At 38.6% G+C, this 19,721-nt stretch overlaps 1 pseudogene; it reads left to right on the top strand.

Moving 5' to 3' along the window:
* The first annotated feature begins 322 nt into the window (after positions 1-322).
* LOC101440060 (MOB kinase activator 1A pseudogene) lies at positions 323-16,802 on the top strand (annotated as a pseudogene).
* The last annotated feature ends 2,919 nt before the right edge of the window (positions 16,803-19,721 follow it).

Here is a 19,721-nt window from a genome sequence, read left to right as displayed (position 1 = left end):
GCCCTCACCGGTCTCCTAGACACTCACCGGTGTAAGATCTCTTTGAAACAGCCCCAAGTCTTCTGTAACCACGGCCCCCATGCCGCCATCACTCTCAAGCAGCTCCAGCCCCACTAAATGGCCCGCAACCCGCTTTCCCCGGCCTGCGGCCTGCTTTCTAGCATCTAATAACGTTTCTGCTTTTGCCTCCCCATACTTCTGCGGAGCTTCCTCCTGTCTCGACCTCACTCCTCTTCTCAGCCATCCAAAGCATCCTTTCTCATCCCCCGCCCCCCTCCTTTTTTTGCTTGAACCCCCACTGCGTTGCAGATTGGGCCGCCCCATGTCGGCCCACCCCATTAACATCAGCCTCTCTCGCGCCCATGAAAACTTTGGCCTTCTTATTGTCCTCGCCTACATCTCCACCACTCCCGACGCTGCCGCCACCACCGTCGCTGGTGCCCTGACGTGACTTGTCCTCACCGCTGTGATCCTCCAGACCATCACACAGTCTGCCTCTACCACTCTTCGCCGCCAAGAAGAGATCAACTACCTGTAACGCGCTGTCATCCTGGACTTTTAACAAGCAGATGGACCTTATAGCCACCGAAATCAACGAGAATTGGACATTGGCCACCCTTGCTTGCAACGGCAAGATACCGCCCCCCAAATTGTACATTTGTATCCCCGTCTTACTCACTTCCCTCTTCAGCCCTGCTTCCCTCATTGCTTACTGCCTCTTGGGCCTCGGCTACTTGTTGCTGCTGCCATCCTGGCCCTTATTTGAAAAGAAGGGGGAAATGCGGTCACCCCTCGGGCTGAAGTGTGGTTTGCTGGCCTGGCGAGGGGAGCGGCCGCGGTAGGCCTAATTCCACTGCCCCCATAATAGGGTGGTTGGTCGGGCCCACCGCCACCCCTGAAGGAAGCTCGGCATGGGCGCAGAGTGCCCTCGGGTCTCCCCTTCTCGGCAGACATGCTTCCGCAGCCGCCCCTCCTCCCAGATGGCACCACCTGATGCCTTGCGGGGCGGCACCCTTCTTCTTCCTTCTCCCTGCGCAGGCGCAGGGCAGAAAATTCCAGTCTGCCCTTTTCCCCTCCCCAGACAGCAGCAACAGCCAGGCGTGGGCGGAGAAATCCAGTCTACCCTTTTCCCCTCTCCCGACAGCAGCAACAGCCAGGTGTGGGCGGAAAGGTCCAGTCTGCCCTTTTCCCTCCCCCGACAGCAGCAGCAGCCAGGCGTGGGCAGGAAACTCAAGTCTGCCCTCCACCCCAGCAACAGAAGCCACCAATCCCTGAACCCTGCCCCTTCCCCCAGCAACAGCGACAGCCAATCCCTAACCACTACCCCTCCCCCATCCAGTACCGCCCACTGACCTTTTGCCGGCAACCAATCAGAACACGGTGTGGTTTCGACCAATCAGCCTTCCCCAGCCCCTATAAAACTGTTGCCTCTCCCTCAATAAAGTGGACTTGCGTGTTTACCTTGTCTCCATGGTAGTTTTTCTGCCGTGCGCCCTCCAGTCCTGAGAGCCCCCGACAAGGGCCTGGCCTCCCTTGTCCCCAGTTTGTCGCCTGCTTCTCCGGGCGACCCCTTCATCGCCTGCTTCACCGGGCGACCCCGTCAGCCGAACCGCGCAACCCCTGTGAGACCGACCCCTCGTCCCAAGCAGGACCGACCCCTCGTCCCAAGCTGGACCGATCCCTCGTCCCAAGCGGGACCGACCCCTCGTCCAGAGCTGGACCGACCCCTCATCCGCAGCCAGACCCCACCTCTACTGACTGAGCAAGCCGCCACAAGAAGTCTATCAGAGCAACTACAGTCATCTTGAAATCACACTGCATAGATTGCTGCCCACACCTGCACCTCATTCCCTGCCCCAGGCAGGGGAGAAAGGGATGTGAAACTTCATCAGTCTCTCTGGGCAACTACAGTCTAGGCCTACATGTGGATTATTCCACATAGCTATGACTCTATCCCTACCCCTGGCAAAAAAGAAAGTTGGAAAAAGCTTCATTGGTTCCTGGAGCAATGATGGCAGCTTGAGCCTCCACAGCTTACAGCACCAACTACATGCTTGGCTCCTACTGCACAAACAGAAAGGGAGAAATGATAAGAAGCCCTAAACTAAAGAGAAAAGCTGCACCCAGAATAAATACTCTAGTAAAGCAGATGCCAAAACACCAACAAAAAATTACAATCCACACCAAGAAACAGGAAGTTATGGCCCAGTTAAAGGAACAAGATAAGCCTCCAGATGACATAAAGGAATTGAGACAACTAATTATAGATGTTCAAACAAATCTCCTTAATAAATTCAATGAGATGGCTAAAGAGATTAAGGATATTAAGAAGACATTGGATGAGCACAAAGAAGAATTTGAAAGTATACATAGAAAAATAGCAGATCTTATGGGAATGAAAGGTGCAATCAATGAAATTTAAAAAACATTGAAATCATTTAATAGCAGATTTGAAGAGGCAGAAGAAAGGATTGATGAGCTTGAAGAAATGGCCTCTGAAAGTGATTATACAAAAGAACAGATGAAGAAAAGAATGGAAAAATTGAACAAGGTCTCAGGGAACTAAATGACAGCAAAAGGAGTGCAAACATATGTGTCATGGATGTCCCAGAAGGAGAAAAGAAGGGAAAGGGGGGGAGAAGGAATATTTGAAGAAATAATGATGGAACGTTTCCAAACCCTATCGAAGGACATAGATATCCATGTCCAAGAAGCACAATGTTCTCCCATCCAAAGTCATCTGAATAGACCAACTCTGAGACACATACTCATCAAAATGTTAAAGGCCAAAGACAAATAGAATTCTGAGAATGGCAAGAGAAAAGCAATGCATAACATATAAGGGATATCCAATAAGACTAAGTGATGATTTCTTACCAGAAACCAGGGAGGCAAGAAGACAGTGGTCTGATATGTTTAAGATACTACAAGAGAAAAACTTCCAGCCAAGAATCTTTTATCCAGCAAGACTGTCTTTCAAAAATTAGGGCAAAATTAGAATATTCACAGATAAACAGAAACTGAGAGAATTTCTAAGCAAGAGACCAGAATTTCAGGAAATACTAAAGGGTGTGCTAGAGCCTGAAAAGAAAAGACAGGAGAGTGAGGCCTGGAAGAGAGTCTAGAAATGAAGATTATATGAATAAAAGTAACTAAAAGTGTCAAAAGAGTGATGAAAATAAAATATGACAGATAAAATTCAAATTGTCAATAATAAACTTAACCAATTTTGAAAAGCACTTATATTCAGAAAACTGCAACTGAAAGGCAAAACAAATTAAAAAAACCCTAGCCCCCTAAATAACTGGGAGAACTTTCCATGCTCATGGTTTGGAAGACTAAATATCATTAAGATGTCAAATCTACTCAAATTGATATACAGATTTAATGCAATCCTGATAAAAATAACATCAGCATTAAAGAAAAAATTTATTTGGAAGGGTAAGGAGTCCTGAATAGCCAGAATCATCATAAAAAGGAAAAGTGAACCCTCATCTCCAGTCTTTAAATCATAATACCTATCTATAGCGGTAAAAACAACATGATACTGGCCTAAAGACAGACACAATAGACCAATGGAGCCAAATTTATGGTTCAGAAACAGACCCTCACAGATATGGTCAAGTGATTTTTGACTAGCCTGTCAAACTCACACAGCTCAGGCGGAACAATCCATTCAACAAATCGTGCTGGAAGAATTGGACGTTCATAGCTGAAAAAAGGAAAGAGGACCCCTATCTCACACCTCTTCCAAAAATTAACTCAAAATGGATTTAAAAAAAAACACCCTAAAAATAAAAGCAAGAACCATAAAACTTCTAGAAGAAATTATTGGAAAATATCTTCAAGACCTGGTGGTAGGTGGTGGATTCTTAAAGGAGATAAGAGAAGGACCGAGTGGACTACTGATGTGTAATGCATATAAAGGTTTTAATTAGCTTTACTGTAAATGTGTGGAAATGTATAGAATGGATGATAACACACAGTGAATAACAGCTAGTTTATAAATGGGGATGTGACTGAAAATGGTAGTCTAGTTATGTAAATGCCAATTGATAGAATGCTTGAGAATGATCTAGGAACAGTAAACCAAGAGGTGGGTGAAAATTGTGGTTGATGGTACAGATACAAGAGTGTCCTTTGTTAGCTAGGACAAATGTATATCACTACCTTAGGGTGATGGGAATGTGGAGAAGCATGGGAAAAATGCAGCTGGAGTGACGTATGGACTGTGGTTAGTAGTAATAATATAATATTCTTGCATCTATGCAAAAGATGTACTGTGTTGGTACTGAGGCAGTATGGAAAATGTGATCCAAATGTACACTATGGACATGGTGACAATCAGATGATATTATTTTATCTGTAGCAAAGGACACACCACATTGTGCTGTGTTGATGGAGGGGTGTTTGGGAATTCTGCACATGTGCATGATTGTTTTATAAGTTTACAACTTCTGTCATAAAAAATATATTAAAAAATAATAGAGAGGTTTGGGGGAAAAACACACCAAATGTAAGATAAGAATTATGCTTAGTAGTAAGATTTTGACAGTGTTCTTTCATAATTTGTAACAAACATCTCATGACAATGCAAGGTGTTGGTGGAGGGTTGATGCATGGGACCCCTGTATGATGTTATGCATGTTTGCTTTGTAAGTTCACAACTTTTACTATACACTTAATTGTTTATGTATGTTCATATATAAATGATATAAAGATAACAATCAGATTGGTTAGGGGAAATCTACTTTGTTTAATAGTAATATTTTGGCATTGCTCTTTAATCATTAGTTTAAAAAGTTTAAAAACAATGCAAGTTATTGGTGGTAGGGTGAGATGTTACATATGTTTGTTTGCTGTTATATATGTTTGTTGCAGAAGTTCACAACAATTATACACTTATTGTTTATGTATGTTTATGTATGAGTGATATATTTCAATAAATTTTTTAAAAACTTGTTTCTTTGAAAAGAGCAATAAAATTGACAGATTTAGTAAGACTGACAAAGAAAAAGAAAGATTACACAAACACTTAAATTCAGAGGAACATGACTACTGAAAATGACCTCACTGGAATATAAATGACTGTATGAGGATACTATAAACAACCATATACCAACAAATTAGATAAACTAGATAAAATGGACAAATTCCTAGAAACATACCAATTACCTGCACTGACTTAAGAAGAAATAGAAGATCTCAACAAACCAATAATTGATAAAGAGATTGAATCAGTAATCAAAAGCCTCCAACAATACCCAGATCCAGATGCCTTCATGGGGGAATTTTACCAAACATTCCAAGAAGAATTAACTCCAATCTTTACCTAACTCTTCCAAAAAAATTGAAGAGGAGGAAACACTCCCTAATACATTCTACAAGGCCAACATCACCCTTATACAAAATCCAGATAAAGATATCACCAAAAAATGAAATTACAGACCAATATTTCTTATGAATACAGATGCAAAAAGCCTCAAGAAAATACTAAAAAGTGATTCTAACAGCACATTGAAAGAGTTATATACCATGATCACGTAGAATTTATCCCAGTTGTATAAGAGTGGTTTGGCCTAAGAAAATAAAATAATGTAATACAACACATTAACAGAATGAAAGGGAGAAAAAACAATCACATCTCAATTGATGTAGAAAAAGTGCTGACAAAATCTAACACCCTTCCTTGATAAAAACACTTCCCAACAGAATAAAGAGCATATGTGAGAAACCCCAGCTAACATCATACATAATAGTTAAAAACCAAAAGCTTTCCCACTAAGAGCAGGAGAAAAACAAGAATGCCTGCTCTCACCAATTTTACTCAGTAGTGTACTAGAAGTTCTAATCAGAACAATCAGGCAAGAAAAAGAAATGAAAAACATCCAAATACGAAAGGAAGTAGTAAAACTTTGCCTATTTGCAGATGACATGATCCTATACAGAACCTGAAAATCCATAACACAGCTCCTGCAGCTATTAAATGAATCCAGCAAAGTGGTGTGGTAAAAGATTGCATGCAAAAAAAATGAGTAGTGTTTCTATACACTAGTAACAAGCAATTTTAGAAGAAAAATTTTTTAAAGATTTATTCATTCCCCACCCCCCACCCCATCTGCTCTCCATGTCCATTTGCTCTGTGTTCCTCTGTGTCCACTTTATTTCTCCTTAGGAGGCTTCAGGAACCAATCCTGGCATCTTCCAGAGTGGGAGAGAGGTGTTCATTCTCTTGTGCCACCTCAGCTCCCTGGTCTGCTGCATCTCTTATTGTCTCTCCTCTGTGTCTCTTTTTTTGTATCATCTTGTGGTGCCAGCTATCCATGAGGGCCAGCACTCCTGCATGGGCTAGCACTCCACATGGACCAGCTCTCCACACAGGCCAGCTATCTGTGCCAATCAGCTTGCCTTCACTAGGAGGACCTGGGTATCAAACCCTGGACCTCCTATACAGTAGATGGGAGGCCTATTGCTTGAGCCACATCTGCTTCCCAAGAAAAAGTTTTTAATTCCATTTATAATAGCCACTAAAACATCAAATATCTAGGAATCAATCTAACTCTGGATATAAAGGTCCTGTACACAGAAAATGACAAAATCTCACTAAAGTAAAAGAAGACACAAATAAGTGGAAGGACATTATATGTTCATAGTTCAGAAGACTAAAGATTATTAATATGTCAAGTCTACATAAAGCAATTTACAGATTTAATGAGATCCCATCAAAATTCTAGCAACCTTCTTTGGAGAAATGGAAAAGTGAATTATCACATTTATATGGAGTGGTGAATGGCCCTGAATAGCCATGGTCATCTTGAAAAAAGAACAAAGTTGGAGGAATAACATCAATCTTGAAATTGATTTCAAAGCAAGAGTAATCAAAACAGCATGGTACTGGCAGAAGAACAGACAGGAATAGAATTGAAAGCTTGGAAATTGGCCCTTAGCCAACTGATTTTTAAATCAGTTTAACGGAAACATATTCATGAACCATACAATCCATCTAAATTGTAAAATCAATGACATTTGGTATAATCACAGAACTGTGCATTCATCACTTCAATCAATATTAGAACATTTTCATTATTCCACAAAAAAGAAAGAAAAAAACACAAAAACCAAAAATAGAAAAACTACCATTAGTAGTAACCTCTCAACCTTTCTCTTCTTCTCCTGCCTATCAACTTCTAATATATTTCTGTCTCTATAATTTATTTGCATTTACATTTTGTATAGATGGACTCTAACCATATGTAGTACTTCCTTTCTTACCATTGATGAAAGAGTATTGATATAATATATTACTGTACATACTGTCTATTGTTTGCTTTGGTTGTATTTTTTGCCCAAATTTCACCCCAGTATTAAAATCTTGTAACATTAATGTACATTTATTCTGTTTCAGAGAAAAACATTCTTATATATATGCATTATTAAACATACTCATTTTTGACAAGAGGGTTTGTTATGCTATACATTCCGTGTTTCATTTTTAAGCTTTCTTTCTAGTAATATACATGGCCTAGACATTCCCTTTCAACCATTCTGATACCCATATAGTAGTGCTGCTGATGACAAACACTATGATGTGCTTTTACAATTTCTATCCATTTCCAAACATTTACAAACAACCTTTTTTTTTAAATCAATTCTGCACAGATTAAACTTTAGCTTTCCATTCTCTAACCTCATTTAGGGAAGTGGACTTGGCCCAGTGGTTAGGGCATCCATCTACCACATGGGAGGTCTGTGGTTCAAACCCCAGGCCTCCTTGATCCATGTGCAGCTGGCCCATGCTCAGTGCTGATGTGCACAAATAGTGTCCTGTCACACAGGGGTGTCCCCCACGTAGGGGAGCCCCATGCGCAAGGATTGTGCCCCATAAGGAGAGTCGCCCAGCATGAAAGAAATTGTAACCTGCCCAAGAATGGTGCTGCACACATGGAGAGCTGACCCAAGATGATGCAACAAAAAGAGACACAGATTCCCGTGCCACTGACAACAGAGGTGGACAAAGAAGAACACGCAACAAATAAACACAGAGAACAGACAACTGGGGTGGGGGGTGGGGTTAGGGGAGAAAAATAAATAAATAAATAAATCTTTTTTAAAAAACCTCATTTAATTTTCTGGTGACTTATATTCTAGTAATTAACTTCATAGTTTTGTTCATTTTATACAGTTCATGTTAATGAAATTGTACAATATTTGTCCTTGTGTGTCTGGTTTACTTCACTCACAATAATGTCTTCCATATCAACAATCCCCCAAGTGCAATGGCAAAGAGTAAGAAAGAAGGATGACCCAACAATGAGCCTTTGATACTGATGACTATGCTGATGAGCCTGTATGCCTGAAATATGAACTAGGTCTAGAGCTGCAGAGTGCCTAAGAGTTACCTCCTGAGAACATCCATATTGCTCAAATGTGGCCACTCTCTAAGCCAAACTTAGCATGTAAATGCATTACCTTCCCCCCAGTGTGGGACATGACTCCAGGGGATGAGCCTCCCTGGCACCAAAGGATTAATACCAAGCACCAGCTGATGTAACTAGAAAAAGACCTTGAATAAAAGGCTCAACTCAGACCAGCAAAATATCTCACCATACATGTAATATCAGGTGTTAAAACTGCTTTTATACCTTGAATAAAGGGGGAAATGGAACAGACAAATTAGTTTATATGGCTATGAGTCTCCAAAAAAGAGTCAGGAGGTCATCAGAGGGGTTGAACTTATGCATGCCTCAGTAGATTCCCAGAGACAGCCAAAGTAAATACAACCCCAGATACTGGTTCTTCTGAGGGCTACAGAGACCCACAGGTTCTATGGTAATGGCAGATGACTCTGGACTTGAGTGCCATCTCAGTTGGCCCTACTTTGAAGTTTGTGTTCCTGAGTGTGATGGAGTTGGACTCAGATGTGACCTTTCTACATAAGCCTCTTCTGTCACTTTTACCAAACGTGTGGTTGGTGCTGGGGTTAGTGTATACTCAGAAGACCTGAATCTCTGGACTGTCCATGTGACAGCCAGTAGACTTACAACTCCTACCTTCTGGTTTATTGGACTTACCCTGGCCAGCAATCAGGGAGATGCAGAAGGTCAACCACCACACCAGGGAGCCAAGAGTGCCTACAACTGCAAGCAGGAGAATTGTATCCATCATCCATGTGGAATCTAAGCCCCCTCTCAATACAGAGGTGGAGTGGACATAACCATCCCAGGGTCCACAGGATGGAGGAATAGAATATGGATTAGAGTGGACTTACTGATATTCTACTATGGAACTATTGTGATTAGTAATGGAAGAAATTGCAGCAGTGATGTGGAGAAAGTGGCCATGGTAGCTGCTGAGGGTAGGGAGAGGGAAGAAGAGCTATGATGTGGGGGCATTTTCAGGACTTGGAGTTGTCCTGAGTGGTACTGTAGGGATGGATGCTGGACAGTGTATGTCCTGCCATGGCCCACTGGGTGGACGGGAGAAGAGTGTAAACTACAATGTAAACCATTATCCATGTGGTGCAACAGTGCTCCAAAATGTATTCACCAAATGCAATGAATATCCCACAATGATGAAAGAGGTTGTTGATATGGGAGGAGTGGGGTGAGGGGGTGGAGGTATATGGGGCCTCTTATATTTTTTAATGTACATTAAAAAAATAGAGAAAAAGTTAAAAAATTAAAAAATTTAAAAATAAATAAATAAAAATTTTAAAAAATGAATTCATCACCCAAAATAATAACAATAATAATAATAATAATAATAATGTCTTCCAGGTTCACCCAAGTTTTCAATGTTTCTTTCATTTCTTCTTACAGCTGGATAACATAACTGATTTTTTAACAAATCTATTTTATAGATATATATTAATAAAACATAATCCCATCCAAAGTGTGCAATCAGTCCTATTCAGTGTAATCACATTGTTGTGCATTCATCACTTCAATCATTTTTAGAGCATTTTCAATATTCTAATAATAATAAAAACAACAAACAAAAACACTAATCACCTCTCAAGCATTCTTACCATTATGTAGCTGCTATTTTGTTTCCATCCCTCTGGTTTACAGTCTGATATATGCAATATCACCCATATTCATATTTTACATAAGGTTTCATTACTTTATACAGTCCCATGTTACATTTTTAATTTTTCCTTCTAGTAATATACATGACCTTAGACTTACCCTTTCAACCACTGTAATACTAATATAATATCTCTGTTACAAACACTATGATGTACTTTCACCATTTCTGTTCATGCCCAAAGATTTAAAAAAAAAAAAAAAGACAACTTTTTACGAATTGTGGACAAACAAACCATCAGTTTTCCATTTTATATCCTCATTCTATCTTCCGATGACCTATATTCTAATTATTAACTATGAGATTACATAATATATTTAGTTCATAATAGCACAATCATACAGTATTCATGTCTGGCTTGCTTCACTCAACATAATGTCCTATATTATTTGTTTCACAACTTCATTGCTTCTAATCACTGCATAATATTACATCATGTGTATACAACACAATTTGTTTATTCATTCATCAGTTAATGGACACTGGGTTCTTTCCCACTTTTGACAGTCGTGGATAACACTGCTATGAACATCTGTGTGAGGATGTCTGTTTGTGTCATTGCTCTCAGTTTTTCTGGGTATGTACCTAGTACTGGTATTGCTGAGTCACATGGCAACTCAATATTCAACTTCCTTAGGAATAGTCAGTCCTCCACAGTGGTTGTACCATTCTACATTCCCACAACAGTGAATAAGTTTTCCTATCTCTCCAAATCCTCTCCAATGCATACAGTTTTCTCACTTTTTAATAGTGGCCAGTCTAATAAGTGTGAAATGATATCTCATTGTAGTTTTGATTTGCATTTCCCTAATTGCTAGTGAGTGATGTTAAACATTTTTTATGTGGTTTTTCTCTTTCTTGGTTTGCATTTCTTCTTTGGATAATTATCTTTTTGAGTCTTTTGCCCATTTTTTAATTGGGTAATTTGTCTTTTTATTATTGAGTTGTAAGATCTCTTTATATATCGTGGATATTAAACTCTTATCAGATATGTGATTGCCAAATATTTTCTCTCATCGAGTCGGCTGCACTTCCACCCTTTTGACAAAATGCTTTGAGGTGCAAAGGATTTAATTTTAAGGATGTCCCATTTATTTTTTTTTTCTTTTGTTGCTCATGCTTTTGGTGTAAGGTTTAAGAAACTACTGCCTACAATAAGGTTTGAAGACATTTTTCTACATTTTCTTCTAAGAGTTTTGTGGTTGACACTTTTATATTTAGCTCTTTGATTCATTTTGAGTTAATTTTTTTATAAGTTGGAGGAGAGGGGTCTACATTCTTTCTTTTGGATATTGCTATCCAGTCCTGCCAGCACCATTTCTTGAATAGACTGTTCTGGCACAACTGGGAGGGCTTGACAACCTTGTGAAAAATCACTTGACTGCAGATGTGAGGATCTATTACTGAGCTCTTGATTTGATTCCATTACCCAGTCTGTCTGTCTTTATGCCAACACCGTGTTGTTTTTACCACTGTAGCTAAGTAACATGCTTTAAAGTCCAGAAGTGAGAGTCCTCCAACTTTGCTCCTTTTTAAAAGACAATTTTGGCAATTTAAGGCTTTTACCCCTCCAAATATATTTGATAATTGGCTTTTCCATTTTTGCAAAAAAGACAGTTGGGATTTTTATTTGGGTTGTATTGAATATGTAAATCAGTTTGGGCAGAACTGACATTTTAATGATATTCAGTCCTCCAATCTATTAACATGGAATTCACTCCATTTACATAAGTCTTCAGTTTCTTTTAGCAATGTTTTGTAGTTGTCTGAATACAGGTGCTCTATGTTCTTGGTTGAGTTTATTCTTAAATATTTGATTCTTTTAGTTGCTATTGTATATGGAATTTTTTATGAATTTCTTCCTCATATTGTTCATTAGCAGTGTATAGAAAAGCTGCTGATTTTTGTATATTAATCTTGTATCATGCCACTTTGCTGAATTAGTCTATTAATTCTAGTAACTTTGTTGTGGTTTTTCAGGATTTTCTAGATATAGGATCATATCATCTGCGAATAGTGAAAGTTTTACTTCTTCCTTTCCTATTAGGGTGCCTTTTATTTCTTTATCTAGCCTAATTGCTCTAGCTAGAGCTTCTAGCACAATATTATATCGTCTTCTTCTGGATCTCAGTGAGAAAGCTTTCAGTCTTTCATCACTGAGTACAAAGCTGGCTGTAGGTTTTTCATATATACACTTTACCATATTGAGAAAGCTTTCTTTTATTCCTATCTTTTGGAATGTTTATAGCAAGAAGGGGTGCTGTATTTTGTCAAATGCCTTTTATGCATCAAGTGAAAGGATCATGTGATTTTTCTTCTTTAATTTATCAATAGAGTTTATTACACTAATTTATTTTCTTGTGTTGAATCATCTTTGCATACCTGGGATAAAACATTAATCATGTTGTATAATTATTTTAATGTGCTTTTGGATTCAGTTTGCAAGTATTTTGCTGAGGATTTTTGCATGTCTATTCATTAAGGATATTGGTCTGTAATTTTCTTTTTTTTTTTTTGTAGTATTTTTATCTGGTTTTGGTATTAGGGTGATGTTGGCTTCATAGAATGAGTTTGGCAAAGTTCTTTCCTGTTCAATTTTTTGGAAGACCTTGAGCAAGATTGGTATAAGATTGTCTTTGAGTAATTGGTAGAATTCACCTGTAAAGTAATCTGGTCCTGGGCTTTTCAACTTCTATTTGATGACTGTTTCAATCTCTTCACTTGTGATTGGTTTGTTGAGGTCTTCTATTTCTTCTAGGGTCAGAGTAGGTGGTTTGTGTGTTTCTAGGAATTTCTCCATCTCGGCTACATTGTCTAGTTTTTTTGGCATACAGTTGTTGATACTATCTTATGATATTGCTTATTTCTTCAGGGACCCTCTCTCATCTCTGATATTATTTATTTGTTTTCTCTTTTCTTTGTCAGTCTAGCTAAGGGTTTGTCACTTTTGTTGATCTCAAAAAATGAACTTTTGGTTTTCTTGAATCTCTCTGTAGATTTTTTGTTCCTGATTTTATTTATTTCTGCTCTGATCTTTCTTATTTATTTCCTTCAGCTTTATTTGGTATTAATTTGCTGTATTTTTCTAATTTTTCCAGGTGTGCAATGAGATCTTCAATTTTAGCTTTTTCTTATTTTTTTAATATAAGCTTTGAAGGCTATAAATTTCCCTTGCAGCACTGCCTTTGCAGTGTCTCATAGATTTTTATATATTGTGTTCTAATTTCCATTCATCTCAAGATATTTGCTGAATTCTCTTGCAATTTCTTCCTTGACTCACCAATTTTTTGAGAGTGTGTTGTTTAATCTCCATATATTTATGAATTTTCCCTTTTTCATTCTATTATAATCAGAGTAACTGTTTTGTATAGTTTTAAACTTTTTTAAATTTATTGAGTCTTGTCTTGTGACCCAACAAATGGTCTGTCCTGGAAAAGGATCCATGAGTGCTTGGAAAGTATTTTTATCCTGCTGTTTTGAGGCACAATGCTGTATATATATCTGTTAGGTCTGGTTCATTTATCATATTATTTAATCTTTCTGTTTCTTTCTTTTATCCTCTGTCCAGATGTTCTGTCCAATACTGAGCGTAGTGTATTGAAAACTCCAACTATTATTGTAGAGACCTCTATTTCTCCATTCAGTTTTGCCAGTGTGTACTTCACATATCTTGGGGCACTCAGGTTAAGTGCATAAATATTTACTATAGTTTTTCTTCTTGGTGAATTGCCCCTTTTATGAATAATGACCTTCTTCATACCTTATAGCAGTTTTACATTTAAAATCTATTTTGTCCAATGTCAGTGTCACTACTCCAGTTCATTTTAGTTACTATTTGCATGGAATATCTTTTTATACTTTTTCACTTTTCAGCTGGTTGTGTCCTTACATAAAGTGAGTCTCTTGTAAAAAAAACATATAAATGAGTCATATTTTTTTATCCATTGTATCAGTCTATATCATTTCATTGGGGAGTTCAAGTCATTAACATTCTATTTTATTACTGTAAAAAGCATTACTTACTTCATCCATTTTGTCCTTTAGCTTTCTGTTGTCACATCTTACTATTTTCTGTTTTTTTACCCGTTAATGTACCATTCCTAATAATCTTCATTTCTACACTCTTCTGCAAGTCTCTCACCCTTGTTTTTTTCTCTCAGGCTGCAGGACTCCCTTTAGTAACTTTTTAAATTCTCGTCTTTTGGTAACATACTCTATCAGTTTTTGTTTCTCTGTGAAGACTTTGAACTGACCTTCATTTTTGAAGAACAGTTTTTTGAGATACAGAATTCTTGACTGGCAGCTTTTCTCTTTCAATACCTTAAATATATCATACCACTTTCTTCTCACCTTCACAGTTTCTGATGAGAGATTTGCACTTAATCTTATCAAGGTTCCCTTGTATGTGATGCTTTTCTTTTCTGTTGTTGCTTTCAGAAACCTCTCTTTATCTATCATATTTGTCATTCTGAATACTAGGTGTCTCAAAGTAGGTCTATTTGCATTTATTCAGTTTGGGCTACATCGTCTTTCTTGGATATTGATATTTATGTCTTTCATTAGGGATGGGAAATTTTGTCATTATTTTCTCAAATATTCTTTCTGTCCCTTTTCTTTACTGTTCTCCTTCTGGGACACCATTAATGTGTATGTTTATGCATTTTGTATTGTCATTCAATTCCCTGAGACCTTGCCCCATTTTTCCCATTCTCTTCTCTTTCTGTTCTTCTGTCTTTTGCAGTTCAGATGTTCTGTCTTCCAAATCACTGATTTGTCTTTGAGCAATTCAAATCTGCTCTTATGTGCCTCTAATGTACTTTTAATTACATCCATTGTGTCTTTCATTCTCATAATATGCAATCTTTCAAATTGTTCTCTATGCTCAAGCAGTGTCTTATTATCATTTATCTTTTTAGTCACATTTTCTTTCAATTCTTTGAATTGCTTTAGGAGAGTTGTGTGATAGTATTGATTAATTGTCTTAAATCCTTATCGCTTCAGGATATTTGGTTTGATCCTTTGGCTGGGCCATCTCTTCCTCTTTCCTAGTATGGCTTGTAATTTTTTGCTGATGTCTAGGCATCTGAATATGTTGGTGAATTTACTCTGATGCCCTATTTCTCTCACTTGCTTGTTGTTTTTTGTCATAGCTCTTCTTTGATATTTAGTTCACTTATTCTAAGTCTTTAAAATTGCTCAGCTTAAATTACCAAAATCAGGTCAGGGACTCACTAATAGGGCACAGATTTTCTCCCAGGAGTTCAGGTTAAGAGAGACCTAAAAGTTCACCCCCCCCCCTGCAATTTCCAGACCATCCAGCAAATGGCATTGTTTGTTGCACCTTTCCATGGAGATGTTTCTTTCAATCTCTGTTTTACTCTGTTTTGGTATGGACAGAGCTGAGATTCAAAGGCTGCTCTGCTGGCTAAATTGGCTGGTTACTGTGAGCCAGGAGTTTTATTCCAGCTTAATTTCTTTTGGGATCAAGTTGGGAGCCCTTACTGGCCACAGTGTTTGGCAACTCATATTTGTTGTTTCAGGTTCTTCATCTCTCTGTCCCTCACCTTCCTGGGAGTTGTGTAGCATTGTTCTTGTCTGCTAACTCTCAAAGCTGTTCCCCTTGGACCACTTTTGGCCCTATCTCCATTGTTGTTGTGGGAGAGTTGAACCTTGCCTGTCTACTCTGATGTCATCACCCCAGAACTACAATATAACTGATTTTTTTTTTAAAAGGGACAAAGAAATTGAGAAAGGAAAGCCTCGTCAACAAATCACGCTGGGAAAATTAGATCTCTGTTTTAAAAATAATGAAGGTGCATGCCTACCTCACACCATATACAAAAATCATTGCAAAATGGATCAGAGGAGAAAGCTGGACTTAGTGACTTGCACTGGCTTGCACCAGCTCAACCCCAGCTCTGAACAGTGATTGCCTAGGCTCCACCATCCCCTGTCTGCAGGCTGAGGACCATTCTTTTCTTCTCAGTTCTTGTGCAGGCCTTGAGTACTGGCTATAGCAGGAGCCTGTGGACCCTCCTGTTCCCTTTGAGGACTGAACTTCCCCTTCTGCAACCACTCTTCTAAACTATGCAAACCAAAGAAGGATATCTCATTAATATGAACTCAAAATGTGCAGAAGCAACTCTAGGAAATGGAAATCAGGGACAAGCTGTTATGTTGTCAGGTGGAAAAGTCTTCAATAAATGGATTGCCATTAACATTGGATTTCTTCAACCAGATCAACACATTCTATGAAAATATTACAGAATTCTACTCTGAAGCAAGTTGTCAGTCATGTGTGCAGGTCCAGATAGGAATATCATTGGACTGATGGCATTGATATTAAAAAGCCAGTTAAATGTTCCACTCCAAAATATATTGACTATTTGATGACTTGGGTTCAGGATCAGCTTGATGATGAAACTCTTTTTCCTTCTAAGATTGGGGTCCCATTTCCCAAAAACTTCATGTCTGTGGCAAAGACCTCTAAAGCATCTGTTCAGGGATTATGCCCATATTTATTACCAGCACTTTGATTCTGTGATGCAGCTGCAAGAGGAGGCCCACCTCAACCCTTCTTTAAGCATTTTATTTTCTTTCTTCAGGAATTTAATCTAATTGATAGGTGTGAGTTGGCACTGATTCAAGAATTAATTGAGAAGTTTGGGTTCAAAGACATAAATGTTTTTTCTAGAGCACCATCCCTCTTGCTTTGACTACAGCTAGAGCTATTTCTTTGCTACCTGTTATAGACTACTAATATAAACTTTACAAAAACAAGATTGCCTATGTCTACAGATAAAATTGTCCCAAATATAGGTTGGTCTCATAACTTCAGAGTGAGACCTTCAGGACACAGCTTACCCTGAGCCACTGTGTGACCATGACTGTCACTGTCACAGAGGCTTACTTGGTTGTTTTATGTGATGACTAACCTAGAGTTTATTAGTGTACCTATTATTCTTTTGCTGAAGAAAATGATTTAGCCTGTTTCAGATTTGATAGTATAATTGATATTAAGGATGCTTACCAATAATTTATTAACAAGTTTCCAAAACAGATGACTTTTATTCTTCTATTTTATGAACAAAACAGGCATTTTTAAGTTTCCTTCCATTTGGAAAAGTTGTGTCATGATGGAATACTTTTAGTTTGAAGTTTGTATATAGTTTTTATAGATAAGAATATATATGTGTGTATGCCTTTATAAAACCCATGATTGCAATTTAAATCATAATATAGCATACATGGCATGGGAAAAATCAGAGTTAAATCTAAAGTCATTTTTAAAAACTTCATTTGGGATTTATTAACATATAAGCCTATCTAAATTGTTAGGAATGTATGTGTATATAGGAATAATTTTTTAAGTCTTTTAAGGATGATCCTGTAAACTTTTATTTCTATATTTTTTATTTTATATTTTTGTCTTTATATTTTTAATGTTACATTCAAAAAATATGAGTTCCCCATATACCCAGACCCCCCTCACCCCACTCCTCCACCCGTAACAACAACCTCCTCCATCATCATGAGACATTCATTGCAATTGGTGAAAAGATCTCTGAGCACCGCTGCACCTCATGGTCAATGGTCCACACCATAGCCCACCTCTCCCACACTCCACCCAGTGGGCCTTGGGAAGACATACAATGTCTGGTAACTGTCCCTGCAGCACTACCCAGAACAACTCCAAGTCATGAAAATGCCCCCACATCACATCTCTTCCTCCCACTCCCTACATCCAGCAGCCACCATGGCCACTTTCTCCACACCAATGCCACATTTCCTTCCATTACTAATCACAATAGTTCATGAATAGAATATCAGTAAGTCCAATCTAATCCGTACTCTATTCCTCCATCTTCAACCCAAGAATGGCCATGTCCACTCCACATCTATATGAAGAAGGGGCTTAAATTCCACATGGATGCTGAATGCAATTCTGCTTTCAGTTGTAGATGCTCTTGGCTCCCTGGTGTGGTGGTTGACCTTCTTCACCTCCATGTTAGCTGAGTGGGGTAAGTCCAATAAACCAGAGTGTAGGAGTTGCAAGGCTGTTGAGGCTCAGGGCCTGGCTATCACATGGTCAATCCAGAGATTCAGGTCTCCTGGGTATACACTAAACCCCAGCACCAACTACAGTTCCAGTAAAAGTAACAGGAGAGGCTTGTGAACAAAGATCACATCTGAGTCCAGCTCCATCACACAGAAACACAAACTCCAAAGTAGGGCCAACTGACATGGCACTGAACTCCATCTGCCATGACCATAGAACCTGTCGGTCTCTGCAGCCCTCAGAGGAACCAGTACCTAGGGTTGCCTCTACTTTTATCTGTCTCTGGGACTCTGCTCAGGTGTGCATAAGGGTAACCCCTCTGATGACCTCCTGGCTCTTTTTGGAGACTCGTAGCTATAATAACTCATTTATCCTTTCCATTTCCCCCTTTTATTCAGGTCAAAAAGCATTTTTAACACCTGGTATTATATGTAGATTGAGATATTCTGCTGGTCCGAGGTGACCCTTTTATTCAAGGTCATTTTCTAGTTACATCATCATCTAGTACTTGGTAGTAATCCCTCAGCGCTAGGGAGGCTCATCCTCGAGGGTCATGTCCCATGCTGGGGGGAAGGCAACACATTTACATGCTGACTTTGGCTTCAACACTGGCCACATTTGAGCAACACAGAGGCTCTCAGGAGGAAATCTTAGGCACTCTGCAGCTCTAGGTCTTGTTCTTATTTCAGGGGCACAGGCTTACAAGCATAGTCACTAGAATCAAGGGCTCATTGTTGGACCTTCCTTCTTTTTTGGTCTTTGCCTTTGCACTTGGGGGATTGTTGCTGTTCATTTAGGGACTGTGATAGAGCTCCCCTGGCTAGGAACTCAGCACTCACTCAGTCGTTGTTTTTAATTGTAACCACTCTGAAAATATCCAAACATTTTTATGTACCCTGGATATATGCCCTGTAGAACTCCCTGCCAACCATGTGTCCCCTGTCAATAACATCCCACACCAGTATTATTCCCTGCCATTGTTGAACCTCTCTGTGATCCAAAACTTCTTCAAAAGTGAAGCCCAATATATTGCCAGGTTCCATTAATAGTAAAATGTGATGAATTTAAAGGTTAGATATAGAATACATATTAATTTACAAAAATTAAGGTAAAAATAAATTGGGGTATTAAAAAATTTCAAAATGCAAAAGCTTTGTTTTTGATGTTTTGCCATCCATCACTGCAATAAGTGCTGCCCTGTATGCAAATTGGCAAGGCAACTTCTTCTGTCTTTTCCTCAGTGTCGTCTTTTCTTTTCTTTTTTATTCCTAATTATTAAACTTATCTTCACAAAAGTTTTAGATCACAGTAATTCATATATACAATACACAGTACTCCCACATATCTGACATAAAACCCTTTTCCCCTTCACAGCAATAATCTTTTTACATGTTCATACTATATTTACTGAAACTGATGTACAGATATTGAGACAATAGCTTTCAAACAAGGTAAGATTTGGGTTTACATTATGATTTATATTTCAGACTATATGATTTTCTAAAGTTTTAGTTATTTTATGTTTTACATTATGATTTACAATTTAGCCTATCAACCCCTATACATTTTTGGTGTA

The sequence above is a fragment of the Dasypus novemcinctus genome, chromosome 18 (genome assembly GCF_030445035.2).
Source record: "Dasypus novemcinctus isolate mDasNov1 chromosome 18, mDasNov1.1.hap2, whole genome shotgun sequence".
NCBI lineage: Eukaryota > Metazoa > Chordata > Mammalia > Cingulata > Dasypodidae > Dasypus > Dasypus novemcinctus.
The sequence above is the reverse complement of the archived record's forward strand: the minus strand, read 5'-3'. Positions and strand labels throughout refer to the sequence as shown.